Here is a 7,821-nt window from a genome sequence, read left to right as displayed (position 1 = left end):
TGAGGTTGCATTAGGGTTAGGGTATTGTTACGGTATCCGTGCCTGGATTATTGTATCCAGTTTTGGTCGTTCTGCTGTAGGAGAGAGGACGTCAAGCAGGAATGAGTGCAGGAGAGATTTATGAGAATGTTGCCGGTACTCGAGGGACTGAGTTCTGGAGAGAGGCTGGGCAGGTTGGGACTTCACACCTTGAAGTGCAGGAGATTGAGGCTGACATGATGCAGGTGTCCCAAACCCTGAGGGTACAGAAATGGGGAACGTGAGCAGATGAGTGAACTCGGCCTTTTCTCCTTGGAGCAACGGAGGATGAGAGGTGACCTGATAGAGGTGTATAAGTTGATGAGAGGTATTGATCGTGTGGATAGTCAGAGGTTTTTTTCCCAGGGCTGAAATGGCTGCTACAAGAGGGCACAGGTTTAAGGTGCTGGGGAGTAGGTACAGAGGAGATGTCAGGGGTAAGTTTTTTTTTAACGCAAAGATTGGTGAGTGTGTGGAATGTGCTGCCGGCAACGGTGGTGGAAGCAGACACGATATGGTATTTTAAGAGACCTTTGGATAGGTACATGGATCTTAGAAAAATAGAGAGCTATGGGTAAGCCTAGTAATTTCTTAGGTAGGGACATGCTCGGCACAACTTTGTGGGCCAAAGTGCCTGTATTGTGATGTAGGTTTTCGATGGTTTTTTTTCCCTTTTTCCCCACTTTTGTGGAACCAACAACCAGTGGGCACCACTTTAAGGTGAGAGAGGATCGATTTAATAGGGATCGCAGGGGAAAGTTATTAATCCACTCTCCCTTCCGGTTTCACTAACACGATGAGTCCACTCTCAGGTTAAAGGAGCAACAACACATACTACATCTGGGTAGTTTACAACTCGATGGCATGAACATCGATATCTTTAACTTCCACCTCCACCTTTTCCTTTCATCAATCTACACGCCCGTCTCCTCCATTCTGTCTCCCAACTTCTCTCTTCACTGCGGATCGTCTCCCTCTGGTTCCGCTTTTACTTCCTTTTCTCCCCATGGTCCGCTCTCTGATCCTATCAGATTCCTTCTTTTCAGCCCTTTGCATTTTCCAGCTTCCACCTCACAGCGTCTCACTTCATCTCCCACCTCCCCCACCCACTCACCTTCACTCTTACCTGACTTCACCTATTATCTACCAGCTTGGACTCTTTCCACTCCCTGCACCATCTTATTCCGGCTTCTCCCCACTTCCAGTCCTGATGAAGGGTCTCAGCAGGAAATCTCTGTTTTGATTTATCCCCCTCTGTAGAAGCTACCTGACCTCCTGACTTCCTCCAACATTTTGTGTATGTGACTTTGCATCTCCAATATCTGCAGAATCCCATTGGGACAGAGTGCAGAATGCAGAGACTACATCGGGTCTCACTAATGTCGAGGAGGCCACACCTGGAAAACTGGAAACAGGAGATGACCCCAACAGTGATGATGTTGAAAAGTTGCCTCATGTGGAAGGACTGTTTGGGACCCTGACTGGTGGTGGGGAGGGTGGTTTGGGGCAGGACTGGCACTTCATCCACTTGCAGAGTTGGCTTCCAGCCCCCTGCACCCCTCCATATCGCTGCAAACCTCTCCCTTTTGTGGACAACACTGCCACTTGGTGGTGATTTGCCACAATAACAGGAGCCCCTGATTTGTGGATTCCATTGTCACCGGGTGACGCTCTGCCGCAGTAACACTGAGAGACAGAAATGTGACGCTGCAGTCTGCTGAAATGTTTATTCAAGGTTGTTTAATTCCATTTCCAGCAGACAAATGTAAACGAGATTGAATTAATTATTACTCTGGCTCCAATGCAGCACGAAAACACAACAGTAAAAACATATATCCACAGCTTATAAACTGTGCACGGATTGATTGTATGTCCATAAAGTGCCTGCACATAAGATGACAGACAGGAAATTATAAAATAGAGGTGTTTGGTGTGTGGAAGGGTGGGTTAGTTGGGTAGAGATATTTATCAGCCTTACTGCTTGGGGAAAGTAGCTGTCCCAGAGGCTGGCCGTCCTGGTGAGGATGCTGCATAGTCTACCCAGATGGGAGTGGGACAAACAGTCCATGAGTGGGATGGGTGGAGGGAGATTATGAAAATCAGGCTGGTGTTTGATCTCAAGAGAGGGAATTTGGAAAATACCAATGAGATGCCTTTTAGAACAGCTTGCAATTGTGCCCATTAGGGAAAAGTTAATTCTGGAGGTTTAACGCATGAGGGGCATTTGATGTCTCTGGGCTTGTATCCGAGACCATTTAGAAAAAAGCGAGGGAGACTCTCGAATGCCGAAAAGCTGAGAAAGAGTGCATGTGGAGAAGATTTTTCCTGCAGTCGGGGACCAGGGGAACACACCCTCAGAATAGTGGGACCTCCATTTAGAACAGAGAAGAGGAAAAGTTCTCCCGCTGTGTCTTATGATCTTATGATTAATCAACACGACCCTGCATGATCTAAACTCCTGCATTCATTCCCCTCATTCCCTTTAATTATTATCTATCTCCACCTCAAAAATACCCAGGCAACCGGCCTTCACACACTTGGGGCAGTGAATCCCAAAGATTGCACACTCAAATAGATAGATACCTCATTGATCACAAAGCAAAATTAAATAAAATGTAAAAAAAATCCTGGAATTTTCACACAACTCCATTTGAAATGAGCATCCCTTATCGACCCCTCTCTGTAGCTCTCTAACTGACGAGGAGAGTTACTCTATCAAGATGCTCCACAAATATCCTATCGTTTGTGAATATGCTCTAAATTCAGGGCCAAATCACCTCACCTCTGCTGGTAAGTAACATCTTCCACCTGTAAACTGGAGCATAATCCGATTTTAACAGGTCCCGAAACCAACCCTGACTGTAAAGTGACCTTGTACAATGGCACAGAAACCATGTCACCCCCAATGTCTTTAATAAGATTTACTTCATCACTGTTCGTCTCATCACCAAACTTTAGAACACTGTCTAATATAAGTGACTGAGAAGCCCCAGTATCTCGAAGAATTTTCACTGGTACCGGGGTTGACCCTTCTGTTACTGATACAAACCCATTTGACATAAAATGATGGAATCCCTACTTAACTCATTCAGACCTCTCAGTCCTTAACTGAGTCTCAGCAGAATGTTCAGAACCCTGTGGGTTTATAGGTGCTTCAACATACTGATCACAGGCATGTGGGACTGCCTCCTTTTCCTTTTTCTTCTTCAGGACAGAATAATTAGCCACCATATGACCAGCTTTCTCACAATAGTAACAAGAGAGACCAGAATATTTCTCCTTCAACTGCTTCCCTTCATCCTTAGTCTCGTCACTAGTCCCAGCTTTAATTTCTGGTTTACCCTGGTTATCCCTGCTACTCTTTTGGAAGCTCTTATTCTGGGTGAACTTAACCTTTTGAGTTAAAGCAAACTTATCTGCTAATCTAGCAGACTCCTGCAAAGTGGCAGCATCCTTTTCGACGCTGCCAATCAGTGTAAACGATTGGTGCGGGTACGGTGTGAGACACCACCCCCTCCCCACCCCACCAATATCAGCCCCGACCCTAATATCACACAATAGACCAAATGTGAGTAACGAAATATACTTTAAAGTAATTTGTAGTGATGGGTTAGTGGAAGCAAATAAAAGAAAAAGGCGCCACGTAAGTAACTTATCAGTCTTGCGCACATAATATTTTAATACGTTGGAGCTCACGCCTCCGATTCCCTCCACAACTTCCTTAAGAGACTCCGGCTACCCTCCGAACCCCCGAGGTCCGGTATCCGCCGCCCTGGAACTGCTGTCTGTTCCTCACACGTCCGTCCTCTCTGCTTGCCTCCCGAAAAAGCCCGCGCTCCTCACCCAGCACACACGTACAAGATAGCAAAACATGACTTCCGTTGGTTACCCAATGAATACAATTTCCATTATCACTAATAATAACACAAACATGAGGTTACAGTGAACTCAGCAGTTAACAGTACAAGAAGCCATTTTGAAATAAACAATTAACAGTTAACAGCCCATCGAATATTACGGAGAACCCTACACAAGTAAGACCAGAATACTTCTCCTTCAACTGCTTCCCTTCATCCTTACTCTTGTTATTAGCACCAGCTTTAATTTCTGGTTTACCCTGGTTATCCCTGCTACTCTCTTGGAAGCTCTTATTCAGCGTAAACTTAACCTTATGAGTTAAAGCAAACTAATCTTCTAATATAACAGACTCCTGCAAAGTGACAACGTCCTTTTCATCTAAACGCAAACACGAGGAAATCTACAAATGCTGGAATTTCAAGCAACACACATAAGAGTTGCTGCTAGGAAGAGGTACAGTCGACGTTTCGGGCCGAGACCCTTCGTCGAGACTAACTGAATGAAGAGATAGTCCGAGATTTGAAAGTGGGAGGGAGAGGGGGAGATCCAAAATGATAGGAGAAGACAGGAGGGGGAGGGATGGAGCCAAGAGCTGGACAGGTGATTGGCAAAGGGGATATGAGAGGATCATGGGACAGGAGGTCTAGGGAGAAAGAAAAGGGGGAGGGGGAGAAACCCCAGTGGATGGGCAAGGGGTATAGTCAGAGAGACAGAGGGAGAAAAAGGAGAGAGAGGAAAATAATGTGTGTATATAAATAAATAACGGATGGGGTACGAGTGGGAGGTGGGGCATTAGCGGAAGTTTGAGAAGTCAGTGTTAATACCATCAAGTTGGAGGCTACCCAGGCGGAATATAAGGTGTTGTTCCTCCAGCTTGAGTGTGGCTTAATCTTTACAGAAGAGGAGGCCGTGGGTAGACATGTCAGAATGGGAATGGGATGTGGAATTAAAATGTGTGGCCACTGGGAGATCCTGCTTTCTCTGGCGGACAGAGCGCAGATGTTCAGCAAAGCAGTCTCCCAGTCTGTGTCGGGTCTCGCCAATATATAAAAGGCCACATCGGGAGCACCGGACGCAGTATATCACCCCAGTCGACTCACAGGTGAAGTGTCGCCTCACCTGGAAGGACTGTTTGGGGCCATGAATGGTGGTGAGGGAGGAAGTGTAAGGGCATGTGTAGCACTTGTTCTGCTTACAGGTATAAGCGCCAGGAGGGAGATCGGGCGGGGGGAGGGATGGGGCGGGGGGACGAATGGACAATGGAGTCGCGTAAGGAGCGATCCCTGCGGAAAGCAGAGAGCTGGAGGGGAGGGAAAGATGTGCTCAGTGGTGGGATCCCGTTGGAGGTGGTGGAAGTTGTGGAGAATTATATGTTGGACCCAAACGCGGGGTGGTAGGTGAGGACAAGGGGATCCCTATTCCTAGTGGGGTGGCGGGAGGATGGAGTGAGAGCAGATGTGCTTGAAATGCGGGGAGATGCGTTTGAGAGCAGAGTTGATGGTGGAGGAAGGGAAGCCCCTTTCTTTAAAAAAGGAGGACACCTCCTTCGTCCTGGAATGAAAAGCCTCATCCTGAGAACGGATGCGGCAGATACGGAGGAATTGCAAGAAGGGGATGGCATTTTTGGAAGAGACAGGGTGAGAAGAGGAATACTCCAGATAGCTGTGAGAGTCGGTGCCCTTATTGTAGACATCAGTGGAGAAGCTGTCTCCAGAGACAGAGACAGAAAGATCTAGAAAGGGGAGGGATGTGTCGGAAATGGACCAGGTAAACTTGGGGGCAGGGTGAAAGGTGGAGACAAAGTTAATGAAGTCAACGGGCTCAGCATGCGTGCAGGAAGCAGCGCCAATGCAGTCGTCAATGTAGCGAAGGAAAAGTGGGGGACAGATACCAGAATAGGCACGGAACATAGATTGTTCCACAAAGCCAACAAAAAGGCAGGCATAGCTAGGACCCATACGGGTGCCCATAGCTACACCTTTAGTTTGGAGGAAGTGGGAGGAGTCAAAGGAGAAATTATTAAGAGTAAGGACTAATTCTGCTAGATGGAGCAGAGTGGTGGTAGAGGGGAACTCAACGTCATCCTCCCTTTCCAGCTGCATGAATACCTGACGCCGGAAAGAGATTACGGTGCGGAGGGTGCGTCTCTTAAATTTGTGTCTGATGGCAGTTATCTCCGACCTTACTTGTCCCAAGCGGGCTAGTGGGGGAAGCAGGTCCTCGTTGGGGATGAAAGGCTTAACGTGACCGAGGACAATGCGTTGCGTGGGAGCTGCCACCATCTCCATCTGTAAAAAGATGTTTTCCACAGTGATGCAGCTACTGAAAGCCCGATGCACCAACTCATCATTCCCCAGATAAAACGCTGCCTTCCCGAACTCTTTCTCGGTGCCCAGAATACCACCTTTCCCAACCAGGTCCTCCATGGCCTCCGCACACTATTCCAGAGTAGTTCCAGGACGCAAAATACATTGCACCCCGCGCTCCCCGAAGGCCTGCGACTCCCTGGAGACCGGTCCGGCATGCTGGCACCATGTCTGAATCGAGAAATCTACGGCGGTGTCGGTTATAAAGTCCTGGAGCGAGTAGAGTAACTGGCCGGAAAAGTTAGTACTCGACAGTACCTTGCTGACTAGGCGCAAGAAATTCCAAAGCCAGGAAAGGCTCCATCGGTACTGGAGAACTCCGAGACCGTGAGAGATGAGAGGTCTCAATCGCTGCTCCGGCTCCTACACCGAACGAGAATCACGACGACGGGTGGTGGTGGGGGGGGGGGGGTGGGGGGAAACAACGACGTTTGTCTCCGGTTTTTGGAGCGAACCGGTTTCCTGGCGAGTTGCCAGCGGCCTCAGCTGAGAGCTACGCAGTTAGCAGCCGTCAACAAATCCGGTCCAAACTGGCAGAGAAACTCCAAACGAAGCTTCCACACTAAAACAGCCACTCACTCACATATCTAATAGGCATTTCAAACCACCTCCAAATCACGATCATAATATAGCAAATTTTCCACGATTTCTCCCAACTCATTCCGAACAGCTCCATGTTGTATCTGACCCTGGGAGTTTGTGATGCAACTGTGTGGAGGGAGTCTCACTCTGTGTCTGACGCAGGAATTTTGTAATGCGATGACGCAGGGAGAAATTGTCTCAATGCCTGACCCTTGAGGTGTATCCTGGGATGGCTTGGAGGGAATTATCTCTGTCTAACCCTGTGAGTGTGTGATTGGGCGGTGTGGAGGGAGTTTCACGCTGTGTCTAATCCGGGGAGTTTGTGATGAGATGGTTACAAGGGAGCTTCTCTCTGTGTCTGATCCGGGTGTGTGACGGGACGGTGCAGAGGGAGCTTCCTTCTGTGTCTGCTCCGAGGAATTTGAGGTAGGGTGCTGCGATGGGAGAGTTTCTCAATGTCTGACCCTTTCAGTGTGTGATGGAAAGATATGGAGGAAAATTCCCTCTGTGTCTGATCACGGGAGAGACTGATGTGATGGAGCAGAGAGAACTTCACTGTGGGTCGGACTCCCGGAGTGTGTGTTGGGATGGTGTGTAGGAAGCTTCTCCCCGTGTTTGTCCCCGGGATTGTGTGATAGGACGCTGTGGAGTGACCTTCAGTCTGTGTCTGACGCTATCAGTATATGAGCTTCCAATCTCTTTTGTCATTTCTGTCTGCGAAAGCGCAGGGATGTGGGGGTCTGGAGAATGCGCGTATCTGGGATGTTAGGAAGCGGTGTGTCAGCCAGGATGGGGATGGGAGTGAAGAGATCCTGGGGACCAGACACTATCAGACTGACATCCCTCAGTCTGGAGCTGAGACGCTGCTGTACCAGTGTGAGGAGCTCAGACCCATTATTGCATTTCACCGGGTGCGAGAGTCAGTCGTAAACCCCAGGACACTTCTTTCTCCTTTAATGAGAATCAAGTCCGACACCAAGACAGTAATTTACAGCGA

This window comes from Mobula birostris, chromosome 13, assembly GCF_030028105.1.
Source record: "Mobula birostris isolate sMobBir1 chromosome 13, sMobBir1.hap1, whole genome shotgun sequence".
NCBI lineage: Eukaryota > Metazoa > Chordata > Chondrichthyes > Myliobatiformes > Myliobatidae > Mobula > Mobula birostris.
Note: the sequence above shows the minus strand (reverse complement) of the source record.